General features: G+C 43.9%; 1 pseudogene; it reads right to left on the bottom strand.

The window, feature by feature from the left end:
* Positions 1-134: 134 nt before the first annotated feature.
* LOC118153279 (U6 spliceosomal RNA) lies at positions 135-234 on the bottom strand (annotated as a pseudogene).
* Positions 235-7,601: the final 7,367 nt, after the last annotated feature.

Genomic DNA, 7,601 nt, shown 5'->3' with positions numbered 1-7,601 from the left:
ACCTTGGCCTCCAAAGTGCTTGGATTACAGGCGTAAGCCACCACTCCCAGCCTATTTTTTTTTTATTATAAAAAACAAAATTCCCGGGGGATCCCGGGGACGTCCCCGGGGTCTCCAGAAGGTGCCTGGTTTTCTTATATTTTTTTAAGTTAAATAAAAGTGTTATCCTTGTGCAGGGGCCATGCTAATCTTCTCTGTATCCTTCCAGTTTTAGAATATGTGCTGCCAAAGCAACCACTGTGTGTGTGTGTGTGTGTGTGTGTGTGTGTGTGTGTGTGTGTGTCTATATGTGTATAATTAGCACAAAGTAATTAGCACAATATCTAATTTAATGTTCTTTGGCCTTTAGTTTACTAAGAAAGTACTTTCATCAATTATTGGTTGTAAATTAATACAGTTAATCCTATTATAATTATAACTGAGATCCAAAGAAATCAGTCGTATGCAATGGAAGGTTACAATTTCTTGCAGGGTTAACAACAAAATGACCAGTGTGGGCCAGTCTAGCTAGTTGTAAGGAATTTGGGAGTTCAGTGCCCTATCTAAATTCATGCCAGGCCAGGCACAGCAGCTCAGGCTTGGAATCTCAGCACTTTGGGAGGCTGAAGCAGGTGGATCGCTTGAGCCCTGGGGTCTGAGACCAGCCTGGGCAGCATAGCAATACCCTGTCTCTACCAAAAAAATTTTTTTTTTCTTTTTCTTTTTTTTTTTTTAGAGGTGGGGGTTTCACCATGTTGGCTGGGCTGGTCTTAAACTCCTGACCTCATGATCTACCCATCTCGGCCTCCCAAAGTGCTGGTATTACAGGCGTGAGCCACCGCGCCTGGCATATTTTATTTTTTAATTTTTTTTATGTCACGCAAGAGAAATTTACTTCACTGGCATAATTTTTAAATAAATAAAAAATAAATTCATGCCAGACTCAGCTGTGATTTGATGCCACCTGGTGGTGGTGGTCAGCCCCAAGTTAAATATTACCGGGACAGTTCTGAGTCCAGAAGCTGCAGGATAACATTAGTGATTCGGGAAATGTCCCAGTTAGTTGGCCAGATTCAGAAATTCAGCTGGGAGAATAATTAGGACGAGATTTACCCTTCACGCCTTCTCTTTCTGAAACAAGTTCCCATGCCTTTTCCCCACCTTTATGGCTTTAACCTCTGCTGTAAGACCTCCCTCTACCTGGCCGGTTTAGGGGCTAGGCAGGGAATGAGAGCCAGTTATCAATTCTGCATCATATCTAAAATTATATTTTTGGCTGGGCACAGTGGCTCATGCCTATAATCCCAGCACTTTGGGAGGCCAAAGGGGGGCAGATTACCTGAGGTCAGGAGTTCGAGACTGGCCTGGCCGATGTGGTGAAACCATGACTCTACTGAAAATACAAAAATTAGCTGGGCATGGTGGCAAATTCCTGTAGTCCCAGCTACTCAGGAGGCTGAGACAGGAGAATCACTTGAACCCAGGAGACGGGAGGTTGCAGGGAGCTGAGATTGCACCACTGCACTCCAGCCTTGTGTGACAGAGCACGACTCCATCTCAAAAGAAAAAAAAAACAAATCATATTTTTGCCAGGTACAGTAGCTCATGCCTGTAACCCCGCAGTTTGAAAGGCCAAAGCAGGGGGATAACTTTAACCCAGGAGTTCAAGACCAACCCAGGCAACACAGTGAGACTGCGTCTCTACAAAACAATTTTTAAAAAGTTAGCCAGGCGGGCTGGGTGCAGTGGATAACACCTGTAATCCCAGCACTTTGGGAGGCTGAGGCGGGTGGATCATGAGGTCAAGAGATCGAGACCATCCTGGTCAACTTGATGAAACCCCGTCTCTACTAAAAATACAACAACAAAAAAAATTAGCTGGGCATGGCGGCCCGTGCCTGTAATCCCAGCTACTCAGGAGGCTGAGGCAGGAGAATTGCCTAAACCCTGGAGGCTGAGGTTGCGGTGAGCCGAGATCGCACCATTGCACTCCAGCCTGGGTAACAAGAGCGAAACTCCGTCTCAATTAAAAAAAAAAAAAAAAACTCTTGAATGCTTACAATATAGTAGCACTGTATTTTTTATTTTAGAGCTTTTATGTATTCCAGCTGTTTTGGTTGGCTATAAAAAGCCATTATCAGGCCAAGTGCAGTGGCTCACACCTCTAATCCCAACACTTTGGGAGGCTGAGGCAGGTGGATTACTTGAGGCCAGGGCTTCGAGACCATCCTGGCCAACCTGGTGAAACCCCATCTCTACTAAAAATATAAAAATTGGCTGGGCGTGGTGGCGGCTCAAGCCTGTAATCCCAGCACTTTGGGAGACCAAGGTGGGCGGATCACCTGAGGTCAGGAGTTTGAGACCAGCCTGGCCAACACGGTGAAACCCCATCTTAAAAAAAAAAGAAAAAAGAAAAAATATATAGATATGTATAAATTAGCTGGGCATGGTGACACGCTTTTGTAGTCCCAGCTACTCAGGAGGCTGAGGCAGGAGAATCACTTAAACCCAGGAGACAGAGATTGCAGTAAGCCAAGATTGTGCCACTGCACTCCAGCCTGGGTGACAAAGCAAGACTCTCCCTCAAAAAAAAAAAAAAAAAAAGCCATTGTTAGGCTAAGACTAATTAGAATTCAAACAGAAAAATAAGTAAATAAAGGGAAACATGCAAAGGTGAGAAACCCATTCAGAGGCTATTGACCCTACTGCATCAATGCCATGATATTTTAAATTAACAGTTGCCTCTTGTGGATGATTTCTTATTACTGGCAGGATCAGAATTCTCAGTTTGTTTTATTCCTTGTTAAATTCCTTGCTGTGTTAAGGCAGTTTCTCCTTCCTTGCATAAACAAACATGAGGCCCTGCTCTAGTATCATTAGGCATTCCTCCTGAACAGATAAAAACTGGGATTCTTGGAAGCCATGTGGGGGTACAAGAATGTAGAGAGGGCAGTGGTCAGTTACTGATTACATTTCTGTGTTTCCAGCCCTATCCCTCTTCCTGGCATCCTCCCAATTTCGAGTTACCACTGTGTCACTAAAACTGAGTCCGAGGTCAGCAGTCTGAGACCAGCACTTTCGGAGAGCAGCAGCCACAGTTCTTGGATCAGGGTCTTCTTGGTTTGTGGCTGCCAGCGGTCACATTTATCCTCGATGAAATAGTCAAGCACCAGGCTTTAGAACTTTAGACTGCCAGGTTTTAGAAGATGTGTGGCTCAGACTGAAGGAAGGTCTCAATCTGTTCACCACCTGTCTCTCTGGCCTTACCTGTTACTTCTACCCTCTCTCTAAATTCAGGGCTGTCTGGTTTTCACTCACAAAAGCTATTTATAGGTTTCCAAATATGGCCTGCAGTTTCCTGCCTCAGCTGCTGCCTGCAATTTTCCCCGCCCAGAGTGCCCTTCGCCTTCATGGGTCAGAATCCTGCTCAGCCCCTCCTCCATGGAATCTTTGATCTCTTCCAGCTCCTCACTCCCCTACATTCTATATCTAGTATCATTAGGCATTCCCCTTGAACAGATAAAATCTGGGATTCCTGGAAGCCATGTTGGGGTACAAGACTGTAGAGAGGGCAGTGGTCAGTTACTGGTTCTGTTTCTATGTTTCTGTCCCTATCCCTCTTCCTGGCATCCTCCCAATTCCGAGTTACCACGGTGTCACTAAAACTGAATCTGAGGTCAGCAGTCTGAGACTAGCACTTGCGGAGAGCAGCAGCCACAGTTCTTGGATCAGGGTCTTCTTGGTCTATGGCTCTCCTTTCTGCTTTATATCACAGTTTCTGGGGTTCATGATTGATTCCCCAGTTAGATGAAAGCTCTGTGAGGACAGGGACCTTGTTTATTCATTTCTTAGTCCCCAAAGGACTCAAAGCTTTCAATCAGAGGTGCTCAATACATGTTTCTTTATTTGTTATGATTTTGTAGCTACAATGGCTAGACATTTTTAATTTTGAAAGCTTTCGTCACATTAAAGCTACCCGAGCCTTCTTCCAAAGAGGTCTCATCTCCTGCCAGCTACATGAATTCTCCGCCCCATATTTAGGTACGAAGTGGTCTTGCTTATCTCTCTTTACAGCTGATATGAGCCGAATTTCATCATTGCAAAAATTATCTGAGAACATAGGCATTGGGAGAGCATGTTCACTTATTCCAGCCTAGAGTAGAGAACGCTTTGATACCTGGAGTCCTTTAATTACTTACCTAATGTCAAGGCCTAATAAATGCAGCTTCCCTAAGTACAACATTTATTTACTGAAAGTGAGGATCATAATATGCAGGAAGAAGCTGCAGACTATAGATGCTGTACTTTTAAGTGTCTTAATGGTCTTAATATGAAATGTTATCAAATCATTGGCTGTCAACTTGGATGTAATATATTTTGTTATATATGCTATTTGAAAACTTTGTTATCTCCACAAAGTGAATTGAGGAAATACCAACTGTCTGAGTCTCAGAGGGTCAGAACATACGTGCCATGTCTGTCCAGTACTTGCTGTGAGTTTCGCCACACATGTGCCACTGATTTCTGCTGATTCTATTACTTTCCTCTAAAAAATGATTTTCATTTTATTGGGGGAAAGGAACCCAAATCTTATGTAATTTCTACTGTAAAATATTCAGAGGGAAGAAAGAGGTAAATGTGGGTTATTGTTTATTGAATTCCTCTGGCCCTCCCTCAAACTCACGCACCCGGGTTGCACAGGGCAATTATTCCTGTTTGCTCCATGCTGATTATATAGGTCAGGAGACTAATAAGCTCGCTTATTTGAAGGATTTTCATCTGGTGGGTTTCTATTATTTTTGCCCCATTCCTGACCACCCAAATCAGTATGACACTGAGACCAGCATCTCTCTCCCTCCACCAAAGAAAATGATGAAACAAAGGTAATTTGAGCCTGAACTTTCTGCTCCCAAATGTATCATCTTCCCAGAGCACAGAGGCTGTGATGTTTTAGTCCTTTAAATCAGTAATGACCCAGTAATAATGTTAGTTCTTTACAACAGTGATGGCCCAATATTAACTAGTAGCATATTATTATTATTCACTCAGCGGATAAACCTTCAAGATGCTAAACTCCTTTTGCTGTATTAAATTTATAACATATTTTTTCAAAAACCTTATTATTCAATTCAGAAATTGCCCCTGGCAGAATCAATAAACAAGGTACTATGCCAGTAAAAGTGAACATTCTAGAATATTATTGAGACAATGTCGACCTGGCATGGTGGCTCATGCCTATAAATGCCAGCACCTGAGGAGACAGGCAGAAGGATTGCTTGAGCCCAGGAGTTTGAGGCTACAGTGAGCTATAATTACTCCAGTATGGGTGACAGAGACCCTGACCCTTAAGAAATATACAAAATAGGGCCGGGCGCGGTGGCTCACGCCTATAATCCCAGCACTTTGGGAGGCCGAGGCAGATGGATCACAAGGTCAAGAGATCGAGACCATCCTGGTCAACATGCTGAAACCCCGTCTCTACTAAAAATACAAAAAATTAGCTGGGCATGTTGGTGCGTGCCTGTAATCCCAGCTACTCAGGAGCCTGAGGCAGGAGAATTGCCTGAACCCAGGAGGCAGAGGTTGTGGTGAGCCGAGATCGTCCCATTGCACTCCAGCCTGGGTAACAAGAACAAAACTTCGTCTCAAAAAAAAAAAGAAAGAAAGAAATAAACGAAATAGACCAGGCGTGGTGGCTCACGTCTGTCATCCCAGCACTTTGGGAGGTCGAGGTGGGTTGATCACCTGAGGTTAGGAGTTCAAGACCAGCCTGGCCAACATGGTGAAACCCTGTCTCTACTAAAGAAAATAAATAAATAAAAATAAAAAAGAAATATACAAAATAAAGGGGGTATAATTCGATCAAGACAGATAAGTTTTTTTCCTTCCTTTTTTTTTTTTTTTTTTTTGAGACAGAGTCTCACTCTCTCACCAGGCACCAAGCTGGAGTGCAGTGGCACGATCTCAGCTCACTGCAACCTCGGCCTCCCGGGTTCAAGCAATTCTCCTGCCTCAGTCTCCCGGGTAGCTGGGACTACAGGTGTACACCACCACGCCCAGCTAATTTTTGTATTTTTAGTACAGATGGGTTTCACCATATTTGCCAGGATGGTCTCGATCTCTTGACCTCATGATCTGTCCGCCTGGGCCTCCCAAAGTGCTGGGATTACAGGCTTGAGCCACTGCACTCGGCCCAGATAAGTTTTTTAAATTTAAAATTAAAAAAAATTAAAGGGAAAATGCTGTGATAGATAGATAGATACATATATATATATATATATATATATATATTTTAGAGATGGGGTTTCACCATGTTGGTCAGGCTGGTCTCAATAGATACATATATTTTACTGTAAAAATTGAATATTTGATTATTTGACTGAATTGGGATTTCTCCCTACAATATTTGCATAAATAATCTCAGATCAAATATGTTCAGTAAATATGTGGGGCAGGATAATTTTTTTCTTTTTTGAGATTGAATTTTGCTCTTGTTGCCCAGGCTAGAGTGCAATGGCGTGATCTCGGCTCACTGCAACCTCTGCCTCCCAGGTTCAAGCAATTCTTCTGCTTCACCCTCCCAAGTTGCAGGGATTAGAGGTTTGTGCCCCCACGCCTGGCTAATTTTGTATTTTTTTTACTGGAGACAGGGTTTCACCATGTTGGTTAAGCTGGTCTTGAACTCCTGACCTCTAGTGATCTACCTGCCTTGGCCTCCCAAAGTGCCGGGATTACAGTCATGAGTCACCACGCCTGGCCTGAAGTATTTGTCTATAATTCTGTTCTGGTATTTTCCCCTTTCCCTTTGTTGCCTCCTGGCAGATACTTCCAATCTGTGTTTATTTTCCTTTTTTTTTTTTTTTTTTTGAGGTGGAGTCTCACTCTGTCCCCCAGGCTGGAGTACAGTGGTGCAACCTTGGCTTACTGCAACCTCTGCCTCCCAGGTTCAAGTGATTTTCCTGCCTCAGCCTCCTGAGTAGCTGGGAAAGGCGTGTTCCACCATGCCTGGCTAATTTTTGTATTTTCAGTAGAGACGGGGTTTCACCATATTGGTCAGGCTAGTCTTGAACTCCTGACCTCAAGTGATCTACCCGCCTTGGCCTCCCAAAGTGCTGGGATTACAGGCACGAGCCACCACGCCTGGCCTATGTTTGATTTTTTAATGAAGGGATGAGATGGGGCAGAAAGCAGAAATAAGCTCAAGTTTATTTTTCTCCCCCAAGCTTTTGTTTCTAAAAGCTTAAGCCCCATCAGGGAAAGGATTTGAGCCACAGGCAAAAGCTGAAGGCCCCTGGGTAGGGTGGTGGGCCAAGCAGATGGTGGGCTTTCCAGCAACCTGGCTGGCAGGCAGGACTGTTCCTGGAGATGTGACTGAGGGCCACAGCCAGGTCCCAAGTCACAAATAGGAGGTACTTTGGGCTGGATCTGACCCGCAGATGGGCTTTCTTTGGCCATGTGAATTTCAGTCATTCAGTATTTAAAAACTAGGCAATTTTACATAAAAATTCAGATTTTGTCTTCTCTTGAAGAATTGGCAAATTTGGTGATACTGGGTTCAATCTGTCCCAACATCAGTTGGCTGCCTGTGTTGGAGAAGGAATGAGTGCTTTAGCTTGTCATCA

This window comes from Callithrix jacchus, chromosome 4, assembly GCF_049354715.1.
Source record: "Callithrix jacchus isolate 240 chromosome 4, calJac240_pri, whole genome shotgun sequence".
Lineage (NCBI taxonomy): Eukaryota > Metazoa > Chordata > Mammalia > Primates > Cebidae > Callithrix > Callithrix jacchus.
This window is presented reverse-complemented; position numbering and strand designations above follow the sequence as displayed.